This window comes from Sminthopsis crassicaudata, chromosome 1 (assembly GCF_048593235.1).
Source record: "Sminthopsis crassicaudata isolate SCR6 chromosome 1, ASM4859323v1, whole genome shotgun sequence".
Taxonomy (NCBI): domain Eukaryota; kingdom Metazoa; phylum Chordata; class Mammalia; order Dasyuromorphia; family Dasyuridae; genus Sminthopsis; species Sminthopsis crassicaudata.
Window position 1 is genome coordinate 198711316 of NC_133617.1, and position 12972 is coordinate 198724287.

The 12972-nt window shown below is 31.5% G+C and overlaps 1 protein-coding gene across 3 annotated transcripts in view; it reads right to left on the bottom strand.

Moving 5' to 3' along the window:
- ZNF407 (zinc finger protein 407) overlaps window positions 1-12972 on the bottom strand; it is a 614546-nt gene that overhangs the window by 140750 nt on the left and 460824 nt on the right. The gene's annotated exons all lie outside the window — the stretch shown is intronic.

A 12972-nucleotide genomic window follows, 5' to 3' on the forward strand; every position in this document is an offset into this window, starting at 1 on the left:
TACTGGTAATTGGTACAGAGAGGACTTTCTTGCCTAAGTCAAACATGTTCATGTCATGCAAAAATAGACAAACAAAAAAACCAAAGTACATTTCAAAGCATAGAATACTGAGAGTAATATTTGGGATGATCTTTACAAAAGGTATTTTGATGTTCCATTGCTAATACAGCGAGTTTAAGACTATTATTCCCCATAACAGACTTTATACTATATAGTACTCATTTATTCCAGCACAGGGGAAGGAAAAATAGTATGTCTTAAAATAACAGAATCTGAATGGGGGAAACATGTATGTACTATAGACAATCACTTGAGTCCTAGTGGAGGCAGCAGCAAAGGGTCAAAACAAAATCATTAAAGAAGTTTCTAAAGCTTCTACCAGTCTCATTAAAAACCATATCCTGTTAAAAGTCTGAAAACCCTGGAGAGTCAGGTGAGAGAGCATGAGGTATATGTGTTTTGGGTATTCCCATTAACAAGAAAATGGGAGACCTCCCTGGGTTTATAGGACTTAATTCCAAAGCTTCTAAACCTAGTGAAGAGTCTTAGAAACACTCAAAAAAAAAAAAAAAATAATAATGGCAATCTCATGCTAATTGCTTTGATGAGGTCAAAGGCAGACAAAGTATTTTTAGGCAGCTGAATAGCAATAACAATTTCCCAAAATAACCTTAAAGTTTCTCTCATATCTTGTGTAAAACTATTTGGCATCAGAACCACCCTTTTCTTCTTCAACTTATCCTTTGACAAAGGAGAATAAACTTGCTTCAGAGTTCAGAGTAGCAGTACTTTTGTCTATCTTCTCTTCCTTCTATTTCTCTCCCTCAAAAAATTTCTATATGATAAAGGAAGAATATTAATGCCTTCCAAAAATAGGGAGAATTGTTACTATTTGAGTTATAAAATTTGTGTATAGTACTAGTTGAGGGAAAAAAGAAATGGATTTCAAAGAGATTACAGAATTAGCAAGAAAATAACATTTTTTGTCACTCAGAATCTGACAAACACAAACATTTCCATATACAAAGAAGAAAAGAAAAAGAGGCTTGCGTGTGAAACCTTGGAACTCTTATTACATATTTTATCCCCCCACTTAAGTATATATTCACCTATTCGTTTCAAAGATAGATATTGAAAGCTCGTGACATGATCCTGTTCCAACCCCAAATGTGACAACCAAATGGAATATCTCCAACATCTAAGCAAACTTGAGCCTCCTGGAAGAAGCTTTTCTCTAATATTTTGTACATTTGGAATATACAATATTTGCTATGAGTACAGAATTTTCATGATGATATTAACTTGTGTGAAATGTATTAATGCATCTATTCCCTACAAACATAATTTCTTTACTTTCTGAAGTTTCTAAACTGTGGGGATCTCAAGAAAGCTATACAAACAAATTGTTTCTACAGAATTCCTTCTCAGCCTATGATGAAGAAATCTTTTTTTATTCTTCATAACTGTCTCTGTGGAAGTGGGCATATGTTCTTACATACTCTGAAGCAGTATAAAGACATCTTCAGTACACTGGCAATCTACATAAGTTTGTATCATTTTATTCATGGCAGGTTTTCAAAATTAGAACTGTGCCATCACAAAGCCACTAGCTGATTTCAAATATTCTTAGGACAGGAAGATCAGGAAATCACAGAAACCATCTTTCCCAGTGAATTGTCCATCATCAAGTTGGTTTTGCATTTTGTAAGGCTGCTGACTTTAAATCTGGATAGCTGGTATGCAACTGGTGATTTTTATCCTGTTGATGCATGTTTACTGGCAAATATTATCTTCATGTTATTTTGATGTTGTGGACAGTTTTAAAGTCTAAATGAAGGAATGACAGAAAAGAGAAAATTTTTTCTAGAATAATCATACTATAATAAATTCATTCTTAAAAACTGACTACATCCAGTTCAGATTCTTCCTCTGAAACCAAACCCTATATTAATCCCCAAAATCACTGCAAGCCAAAAACTCTGATTTATGGGAAATAATCTAGTCCATAAAGTCAATACATTGGAGATTTTACATTAATAAATAATCCCACATTTCCAAATCAATTATATGAATTAAATGGACAGATAAGTTTTAAAAATAATAATACTAATAAAGGATTTCAGATACAAGGGTAATTGTTTTCAAAGCTGCCCAGCTTTTTCTGGGGGGTGGGGAGGAAAGAAGTGGGGGTGTTAGACAATCAAGGATAAAGTAACTTGCCCAGGGACACACAATTTGTAAGTATCAAGTATATGAGGCTACATTTGATTTTAGGTCCTTTTGACTTCTGAGCCATAGTTCTATAACCCAACTGTGCCACCTGGATGCTCCCTAAAAGGATAATAATATATTATTTGTTTGTAAAGGAATGTGATACTCAGTTGAGAATGAAATATGTTTTTCCCCAGCCGTTATAGAATTTTAGTGTTAGAAGAGAACTCAAAAACCAACCAGTCAAACTCTTCCAGAGAGCCCCTTGATTTGATAAAAGACAATTAAAAACTCTCTTTCCAGAGAGGTTATTATCTTTAGAATCTCAATCAATATATAAAAATCATAGATTTTAATACTTAAAGATTATCTAGCCTAATCCCTTCAAGTTTTCATATTTATTCCTTTAAACTTTTCATATACTTTTAAAATATGAGAAAACTGAGGTCTGGGAAAAAAATTTTTCCCCTAACAACTTTGAATTGGTATCAAAGTCACAGTTGAATCCAGGTCTCCTGATAACCAAGTCAGTTACTGCACAGGAAAAAAGTGAATATTTTGTTTCTTGTGGAACCATAACTAAAATTTGTGGCAATCATTGCTTGAACTTTTTCTTTTCAAAATATTGAAGTTCTTATTAAGAACTAAGTATCTACTGAATATATTGACCATAAATGGCTTCTTATGCATTCATTTCAAAATTCTCTTCTTCATTTGTCAAATAAATGCTAGTTTTCAATCTGCTGTCAGAATAGTTGAAACTATATCTAGTGCCTATAAGGTGGTATTTTTGCTTTTCCTAAATGCCAAAGACTCTTTTAGTCCTTCTGCTTTTATAAACCAAGAAAATTCTCATTTGTACCCTGGGAAATGGAACACTACACACAATAACACAAAATTGTTATCTTCTTTCAATTTTCATTATAAAAATATTTGTGATTCAGAGATGAGAGATATTTTAAAGGATATTTCTTCTAATCTTTTCATTTTAGGGATGACAAATTGAGGATCAAAAATATTCACTTACTTGCCCGAGATCAAATACATAATAAACAGCAAAGCTGGAATTTGAAACTGTTTTCTAACTCCAAATCTAGAACTCTTTCCATTATACCAGTTTTACTTTATTTTTAAAGAACCAGTTATTATTAATTTTGTTTTTCCAATTTCTAGTTAAAATCATCAACATTTTTGGAAGTTATATTATGCAAATATAAAAGCCAATAATCCTGAAAGTAATATTTTCTTAAAAAAAACAAAAAAACAAAAAACATACACATCATGCTTGTCTTTTTCTTTGCCAAAGAAATGAAGACAGTGATAGCAATTAACTGGACAATGAAAAAATGAAGCTAGAATTAACAACTTAGGAAAACTACAAATCAAGGGGGGGAAACACATTAATATGTAATTTCATTTTAACCAAAATCAAAGAATGAAGTTGATGTTGAAAGAATTCTAAGTTTTCCTCCTACAAAATTTTGTGACTGAGGTAATGATTAAGGCAGAATTGAAGAGGACAGACTTCTTGGATATAAAGCCAAGAAAAGAAAATAGCAATTAAAATAGAAACAAGCTGGATAGTAACAAATTGTAATATACTGTTTCATGTGGAAATAGCAGAACAAAGACAACTTGATGTAGGTCACAGCTGAGAACAGTAAAAAAAAAAAAAATAAAAAATAAAAAAATAAAAAAATTTTAAAAAGGAAGATTTCCTCTATTAAGTAGATTACAGGCTCAATAGTAGGAGATAGCATCCCTGAGGCACATAGCATTAAAAAATAAAAATAAAAATCTGCTGGGCACAGGGTGACAATACTTGTATTTAATTAAAGAAAAAATTATGAATGACAACATTTTGGACAAAGAGTTTTTGAAAGAATTAGTAATTCTAAAAAGCTGAAGCAATATGGAACATCAAAAACTATTTCCAATCAAAGGTGACTGGGGATTTATATCCCCCCAATCCAGAAGGTACATGGTCCATCAAAGACTAGTAATTAAAATCTTGAGCTCTATTCTTGGTTCTGCTTTCAATTGCTATAGAATCTCAATTCATTCTTTTTTCTTCTTTCTCATCTTTCACCTGAATGAACTTAGAGCATGTTTCTGTGTGTATAAAAGAGAAACTCTGAAGGAAATGGGGAGGGAAAAATTTGAAAAGAGGCAGGGGGAGGAAAAGAATGAGGGGAACAAGAAAAAAAAGCACACTTATTTAGTGCAAAGATTTTTAAAAGAAAGAGCAGTAAGTAAGGCTTCCATTTTATTGGGAGAAAATGGCTGATCATAAAAACTGTTATTGCCTATCTCACCACCTCTGCATTTACAGAGGTATTTCTTTTATCAGTGAATTGGGCAGACTCTGGTACTGGCACCACCCACCTAGGCTGCAGGCATTGGTCCTTTAGTATTATACATTTTCCCTCTGAGAGAAAGTGAATGCTGTTTTATACTCATTTTGGCAGACACTTTGTGTGCCTGCCTGAATGTGCATTTTGCTGTTGGTTGTCCTTAGCTACTCAGATTTTAATGTCTTGTACCTTTAAAATCTCTCTCTTTTCTAGATTTCCCTCCTCCCTAAATGATGCTATTTCAAATCTAAAAATCTGTAACACCCTATTGGGGTTCCTCTTGTACTTTAGCAAGTTTCCATACTGAGAAAAATGATAACTTTAACACCCTAAACAGGTACAATTAAGACATGGTTTAGCTGAAACTGGATCTGAAAATGTCATGAACCTCCACATTTTTGCTTATATTTTAAAATCCTCCATAAAATAAAATCCTTCTTATGAAATTTGGATTCACTTCAGGTATAACTGGGTTGTAATATTGATCATTACATTACTGTGAACTATAGGTTTTCTAAAAGATTTGATTCTACTCCCTCCCTCCTTACATTTCACCATTTAAAAAAAAAAAATCTTCCAAAATGATATAAGCTGAAGAGACAAACAGTATCAATTTGCTTAGAATGACATAATTATAAGACTGGCTTTAAGGAAAAGGGTTAGGACACAAGAAAGAAATAACTTCTTGAGGCACCTTCCAGTCTGATAGTATGATCTATCACTGTCATTCAAATTCAATAGCTAAACAAATTATCTCCACTATTAAGTGGACTTGGACCTCAAAACACTATAAATCTGAACTACATTTTATTTTGAAGAATTTTCTTTGAAAAGTAATGATAGTTTTAATGTACATAGTATGCTTTCTTACTCATTTCCTAAGGACAAAAATTCATGTTTTTAAATCTCTATTTTAGATAAGCAGAAGGTGGTATTAAAGTTTAGTGTATTTAAGAAAATATGCCCCATTAATTTCCACATTTCCTCATAGTTTTCCATTTTTATAGCAGTCTCATAATTCAGTTCTTTAAAAATGTTTTACATATTAAATTTCTGATGGTCCTCTATCCAAACAAGTTTAATAACATGATATTAGTCTTTTAGATTCAGTATAATGAAAGAAGCAAATTTCAAAGCACAGACAATTGAAGTGTAATACTTTAAGAAATAGGGATTCTGTTTGAATAAAGACTGAAAATCAAATAGTAAGTTGCCACTGAAATGTATACTGATTCTACAAGTTGGAAGGAAAAACAATTTGAAATGGTACCGTTAGCATCCCCTTTTCTTTGAGTAAAATATTTTGCTGTACATAAGTATATATACATTTCTATACAGCTACACACATACAAATATGTTTCTTGTCTTTTATTTCTGTTGTGAATGCTAGCGCGAATGCCAGTAATGCTTAATTACTTGATGAATTCATTAGTAATTCCCACAAAAACATCAGTTAAAATCATCCTCACATATCATTCATTACCTCAGGTCATGACTAATTTGGAGGTGCAGTGATATAAACTGCTCTAAATGGTTGATTGTAGCAAATCTTTTAGAAATGAAATAAAGTGTGAGAAGAGCTTGTCACTAAGCTGCCATTCCCAGGTTTAAGGGTTAGAAGCACAGAGGATAACTTTATGGTTATGATTTTTCTGCTGAAAATTAAAAGCAAAAGAATAAGGAAGGCATTAAAATATTTTTGAAATAACAGGGCTTAATATGGTGCAGCTTTAATACAGGACATCACAAAATCAGAGTAATAATTTCAGCTTGGTTAAAAGAAAAACAAAAAGAGTGAAAATAGATTAACGGCATTGTCATTAACAATCAAGGTGGAACCATATGAAAAAATAGATTCATTTGACTTAGTGGTATTCAGGAAGATATTTTAACTGTGTGATAAAACAAGACTAATAAATTCAAGGAGTAATCAGGAAAAAATGAAATCTTTATGGAGAATATTTCAAACTGTCAATGGCTTTTATAACATGATTCAGGAATTTTCTCTAGGATCCTTTCTTTCAATTTTAGAATTTTAGTTGCCATATATTATAATGGTTTTCAGCTATGAAAGTAGTTTTCCAGTCAATGTTCCCTTGCCTTTCAAGGAGACAAACTGTTTTTCTTTCCTCTAAATGAGTACAATAAAATGGGTAAGCTGTCTGTGGGGAAAAAAAAAGCTGCACAGACAAACTAAGGGGAATAAGGCTCAAAAGAAAAATGTGGCACAGACAAAAGGAGATCTAAAGCATGTTTACAGGAGACGATGCCATTTATTCTGCTGGTCAAAGTAAATGGTTTCTTACCATAAAAATTTTCATTTAATTTTTTGCAGAAATAAGTCCTATCTTCCATCAGAAAAATTTCTGTCAAATACCCAATGCACATGAAAATAACATTTAAAAAACAGTAGGCTGAGAGGTTTAGTTTACATTAATATTCTTAAGGTTTTTCTTTTTTTGGGGGGAGGAGGGTAGATTTCAAGATTTAGTTTGCATTTGTTAAAAAGAAAATATTTAAATTCTTTCTTGCCTTACCAGTTATGTAGCACATGTTTTCAGTAGTCAGGTAACTGAGTGATGCATTTAAAAAAAATACAGAACATAAAGAAAAGTAAATAATCAGAAAAATTTCTCTGTCTCTAGCTATTGTAGGCAAACCAAGGATTGCCTTTCTGTCAGGCAAATACTGATGGAGATAAATGAAAAGACGGTGGTGAGCTCCTAATTTTTACCCACAAACTGAAACCAGAGAATGGATTTATGCTTCAAGGAAGCCAGATTTTTTTTTTGTATACATTTCAACACTGCTGTGGCACTCATTCCATTTTGTTTAAACTCTTTTAAAACTAAACATAGGCTTTATCCCCATCTCTGCTAATTATATACTTTTTTGTTTGAAGAAGCAAGCCCTTTATTGCTCATAATTTCAGCTATCACTTGCTTGGGCACCTTCTACAGATCAATAGCATATAGTTAAGTGGATGAAAAGGCTAAATGTGATTGTCATTTGCAATGCAAGGATTATTTTTTTTTAGCGTTTAAGTGCTACTCTTGGGTTTCATTTCAGAATGCAAAATTCAAGTCACAGGTATATGGTAGCTGTAGACTCAGTTTTTTGTGCTAAATTAAATCTCTGTCATTTTTTAAGGTTAGCATACTGGCATGGGTTATAATAAAAACTAGTGAACCACCTGCAATTTTACAGATTCCATTGCTAGTAGCCATACATCTTTGATGGCAAAACTACATTGGTTGCAGCACCATAAAAATCAATAAATATTAACCTTTTCTGACACTTTCTGCACAGATGCTTTATCAATTGCTGTCAGGTGATAGAATGGTCAGTGATCTACTGTATTTTTTGGATGAGAATCTATAACAAACTTAGAAATCAAAGCAGATTAACAAAACTTTAAAATAGAAATAAAAACTACAAATGAATTTTCATTTCTCAGGTAAAGCACACAAAATGTAGTAGGCTCACAAATTTTAATTAGCTTTCTTTAGAGAGAGAAATATCAAATTGCACTACCATTAAATGGACAAAATAGTAGTCTTAAGAGAATTTCAAAATAAAATTGTATTTGAATGGCACAAGTTAAAAATAATACACTATCACATTTTAGGTCACAAGCAGATATAAGTTAGAGGGATAAAAAAACTTTTCCTATTATACAATCCAATCTTATTTCCATTATAAGCCCATGATTCTGACTGCTGAATTACAGTTAATATCTGCCACAATTTTCTAAAGGTTAGGACCAAAGAAAAAATGTTTAGTAGAGAAGGAGAAAATGCATTTTAAGTTGTCTAAACCTTCTCTAAGGATAAAATGTTCTCTAATCTTATGCAGCCCTCAGGCTTTTAATTATAGGACAGGATCTCCTTCCATGCAATATATTCTGTAGTGAACAAGTGAATATACTTTTTGAACCTTCATAACATATGTACTAGTAATTCTGTCAGTTTTTTTCATATTTCCTTATGGACGAATATGTTGTTCCTTCTAAACTAACGCTTTATATATCTGCCAATTTTTGATAGGGCCAAAGTGAGTTTAAGTGTTCCTGGCTACATTTAAAACTGGCCTTCAACAACTCATAAACAACTTATAAACTTATAAACAACTTATAAACTTATAAAATAAATAAATATATTTATTTTATAATATAAATTTATTATAAAATAAATTTAATGAGCTCATTTTAACTAGACCAGTTAAGTAAGGCCATTGAATGCATGTAACTTTTGTTAAATAAGAATGTCATTTTTTTTCTTTTATTACATGTATTTGGTGATTAAAATAACAAGTTAAAACTTGTAGAATGGGTCACCAGCATACATAGTATGGCCACATCCACATTGTTTGGGAGGCTCCTATTCCTGTATAACATTGGTATTTAGCATCAAAATTCAAGAGAAAAAACAATCCTCAAATGGAAGAATAAATACATTTATTCTTTAGAAAAGATACATCAATAGTTTAGAGAAGTATGATATAGAAAGGGCAGGAGAAATGCAAACTTTATTATCATAATTCCTCAAACTTAGATAGAAAGAAGCACCGTTTCACATCTGTCACTTTCAATAGCATCTATATTTTTTTGAAAAAATACTTTTGCCAGTCAAAATCAAGTATTCTCAAATATTCGTTTCTTTTTATAAACTCAAAAATAGTTAATTGCTTTTTGAATTAAACAATTCATTAGTTTAGTGCCAATAAATTTTAGTTATAAAGACATATGCATTTTAAACATGGTTATATTAGTGAGAAGTCCAATGAAATTGAAATGGTAACTTTCTTGTCCTTGCCTAAGATTCTGCAAATTGACAACTTCTAAGAATAGGTCTGGGGACAGGAGGAGAAAAACAATCTTACAATCCAACTATAACAATAAGCATTCCTATCATGATGAAGACTTGTCTTGTGAAAACATTTTTTTGCTACATAACATACAATAGACATACTAGATAAATAATGGTTCAACAGGGTAATCATCAGGTCATAGCCACTTGTGTGAACCTGCAAACTACCTATCAAAAAACGTGCTTTATGCTCAAATCTGAATTACATTATAAAAACTTTGTTCCTGAAATGGCCAATATTTTTTTAAACCTCATATTAGAAACGCTGCTATGATTTTACAATATCCTTCAAAAATATGAAGGGTTCTGTTGTCTCTTTTACTGTCTTTAATTCATGCCTGAATTACATCTCTTAAAGAGGTTTTAAAGCTTAAAAAAAAAATTCCTAAACTCCTTCACATATATATCTCTGCTAATAATAATTTTATATATATATATATATATATATATATATATATATATATATATATATATATATATATATATATATATATATATATATATATATATTTCTTACTCCCTTGTATTCATTCCCTAAATAGAGAAATAGCTAAGGTTTTTACAAAATCGGGAACTAGAACTGAGCTTCTGTCATTTCAGCTTGCTGAAAGACTGGCGCCTTAAATCAGCTAGGTCCTTAATTTCTCTGCATGTATATAAAACTAGAATCCTTTGCTTTTCAACAGATTGTATCTGAACATTATCAATTCCTTTTTCTCAAATTACTTGTGAGGTTAAATGCTGGGCTTGTAAGCATCCAGTAGATTACCTTGGCTCAACGTTACCATGAGGTAGTAACCAACTTGAGAAAGAATGATATATGCTGTTGCCTCTTGCTCTTAACCACAAGCCACATACTTGCTCTAACTTACAAATACCATAATATAGGAGTCCTTAATGTGTAATCCATCAATTTTTTCCACAAAGATATTTTGATATAATTAGTTTACTTTGTGAGCCTATGTATTTAAAAACATCATTCTGAAAAGGGGACCGCAGATTTTGCCATATTACCATAAAATGATTAAGAACCTCTATTATTATAAAGAGAATCAATCAAAAAGCATAAAAGGACTCCATTCATACTAGAAGTAGCATTTCCAGTATTACTACTAGGAAAACAATCTATATCTTATAATTGTATCATCTTATATCAAAAACCAAGTATTTGTCAAGTATTTACTAAGTCCTAAGAACTAAGCTGTATGAATGATATTACAACATGTTTCCTTTCTCTTGAAAAGAAAATATCCCTTTATAAACTTCCAAATTAAGAATGTCACCATTTTCACTTCTAGAGTTAATATTTTTGGAAATTCATCTTCACATAATTTCAAGCATAATTTTCACATGATACAAAATGAAAATAAATTTGAAATAGAAAATGTTAATACATTATTTTAGTAAAATTCTCAACTTCCTTATTTGTGTTCATGTTGTAAGCACCCAGGAGAATTTAAGCTTACTTGAGGCAATGACTATTTTTTTTTTATTGAATATTACTTATGTGCCTTGGCATTTTATAAATGTTAGCAGAACTGAATCGAATCATGCTTTAGGATGAAGAGAGTTTTATTCACCCATGATTATCCCCTTACCTCACTCACTCCGTAGTTTGTATTACATGTTCAAATTCACAATGTAATAAATAAATACATTAGGATGGCAGTGCAAAGCATTGACTGACTAGAGTAGATCACCTATTGTGTTTCAACTCTTTGGAAGACACTGAACACAAAAGGCTTAAAAACATAAGACTGGGGAACAAAACAGCCAGACCACTAGACTCATTGATATGAATAACAGTTTTCCATAAGCAATATCACGAATTAAAATGATATTTTAAACATGAGGTTTGAGATTATCTAGTGAGCACATTAATTCTATCAATCCAGACTTTTACATTATATACGCAACCATAATATAACAATAAGCTGTTGCTAAATGCAAAGATGCTTCATAGGTTCTCATTGAAGAGGTAAATAAAGGAGCTGGCAGAGTTGATATCATCATTAGAGTCAGTCAACAAGCATTTATTATATGCCAGGTACTGAGGCTACAAAGAATGGCAAAAGACAAGCTCACAATCTAATGATGAACAGATACCACAAAAAAGCAATTTTTTGCAAATAGGATATATTCAAAATAAACTGACGATAAATTGAGAGGGAAGGTATTAAGATTAAGAAGGACTGGAAAGGCTTCCCAGAAATGGTGGAATCATAGCTGAGACTTGAAGGAAGCTAGAAGACAGTTGATCAAAAGAGAAAGAATTTCAAGCATAGAGGACAGCCAATGAAAACACTCAGAGGTGATAGATACAATGTCTTGTTAAAGCAACATCAAGGAGAAATAGCAAGTCACTAGATAAGAGTAAGTAAGGGTTATAACTAAATTGGGGCTGCTTTGGGAAGATCCGTTTGAAATCTACAAGATGGACTGTATTAAAGAGAGGGTTCAGAAAGGACGACTAATCATCATATTTTTGCAATATTCCATTTGTGAGGTAACGAGAGCCTGCATGTTACCAAAGGAACAAGAAACATAACTACATGGGAAATTTGTCATTTCAAATGGCATTGCTCAGTATAATAATTTATTTTTTAAAGACCATGAAGGTAACTGTACTTATGCACCAACAGAAAAAAGGAGGTTAAAAATAATATGCAATAAACTCCATAAAGACTCTCTAAATAAAATCAACATACACATCCATACTTAAGAACATCAACACAAAAGTAAACAAAGGAAAAAAATATGCTTGAAGAAGTGTGCTTTAGGAATACATGATGAAATGACTAAGGAAAACAATGATTCAGTCTTCCAAGCATATCAATTTATTAAGCAATGGGAGACATTTACCTAATAAAGAAGGATCCGATCTCCTCAGGTTAGGCCTGGACCTCAACTAGATGAGAAGACAGGCATTTGTATATTTTAAAAATTAATTAAATAAGGGCAATTAATTAAAAGCAAAAAACAAAACAAAACAAACAAAGAAAAAAACAAAAAAAGAAAACAAACAAACAAACAAACAAAAAAAAACACCATTGGATATTCTGATTTCTAATTGGATAAAAAATTAGGGATTTTCCAAATTGGAAGGAGGAAAATAAACAAGGGCAGTTCCTGAATTCAGGAAGAAAAAAAAAAAAAAAAAAAAAAAAAAGTATCCTACTAACCCCTTCTCCCTGGCCCTAGGTTTCTATTAAAAAAAAAAAAAAAAAAATCAAAGGAACATGAAAGTAATAACTAATTGATCATTGTGAGGCCAATTTTGTGGTCCAGTTTCCTAGTCATGCAGGGCTAGATTCAAATAATATAATAAAATTTTCTCCCAATTCCCACAATTAAAGTTTTCTCAAAAGACAGAAACTGGATTAGACCCACAATTAAATAGAAAGGGCACTGAGTTAGCTCCAGAATTGAGTCACAAGGCAGATTCAGTGCAGTTCTGCAAATTCCTACAATTAACCACTTGCTACCCTAATCACTTCAATTCTCTCAGAAGTGGGAGAAAAAAAAAAAAAAAAAAAAAA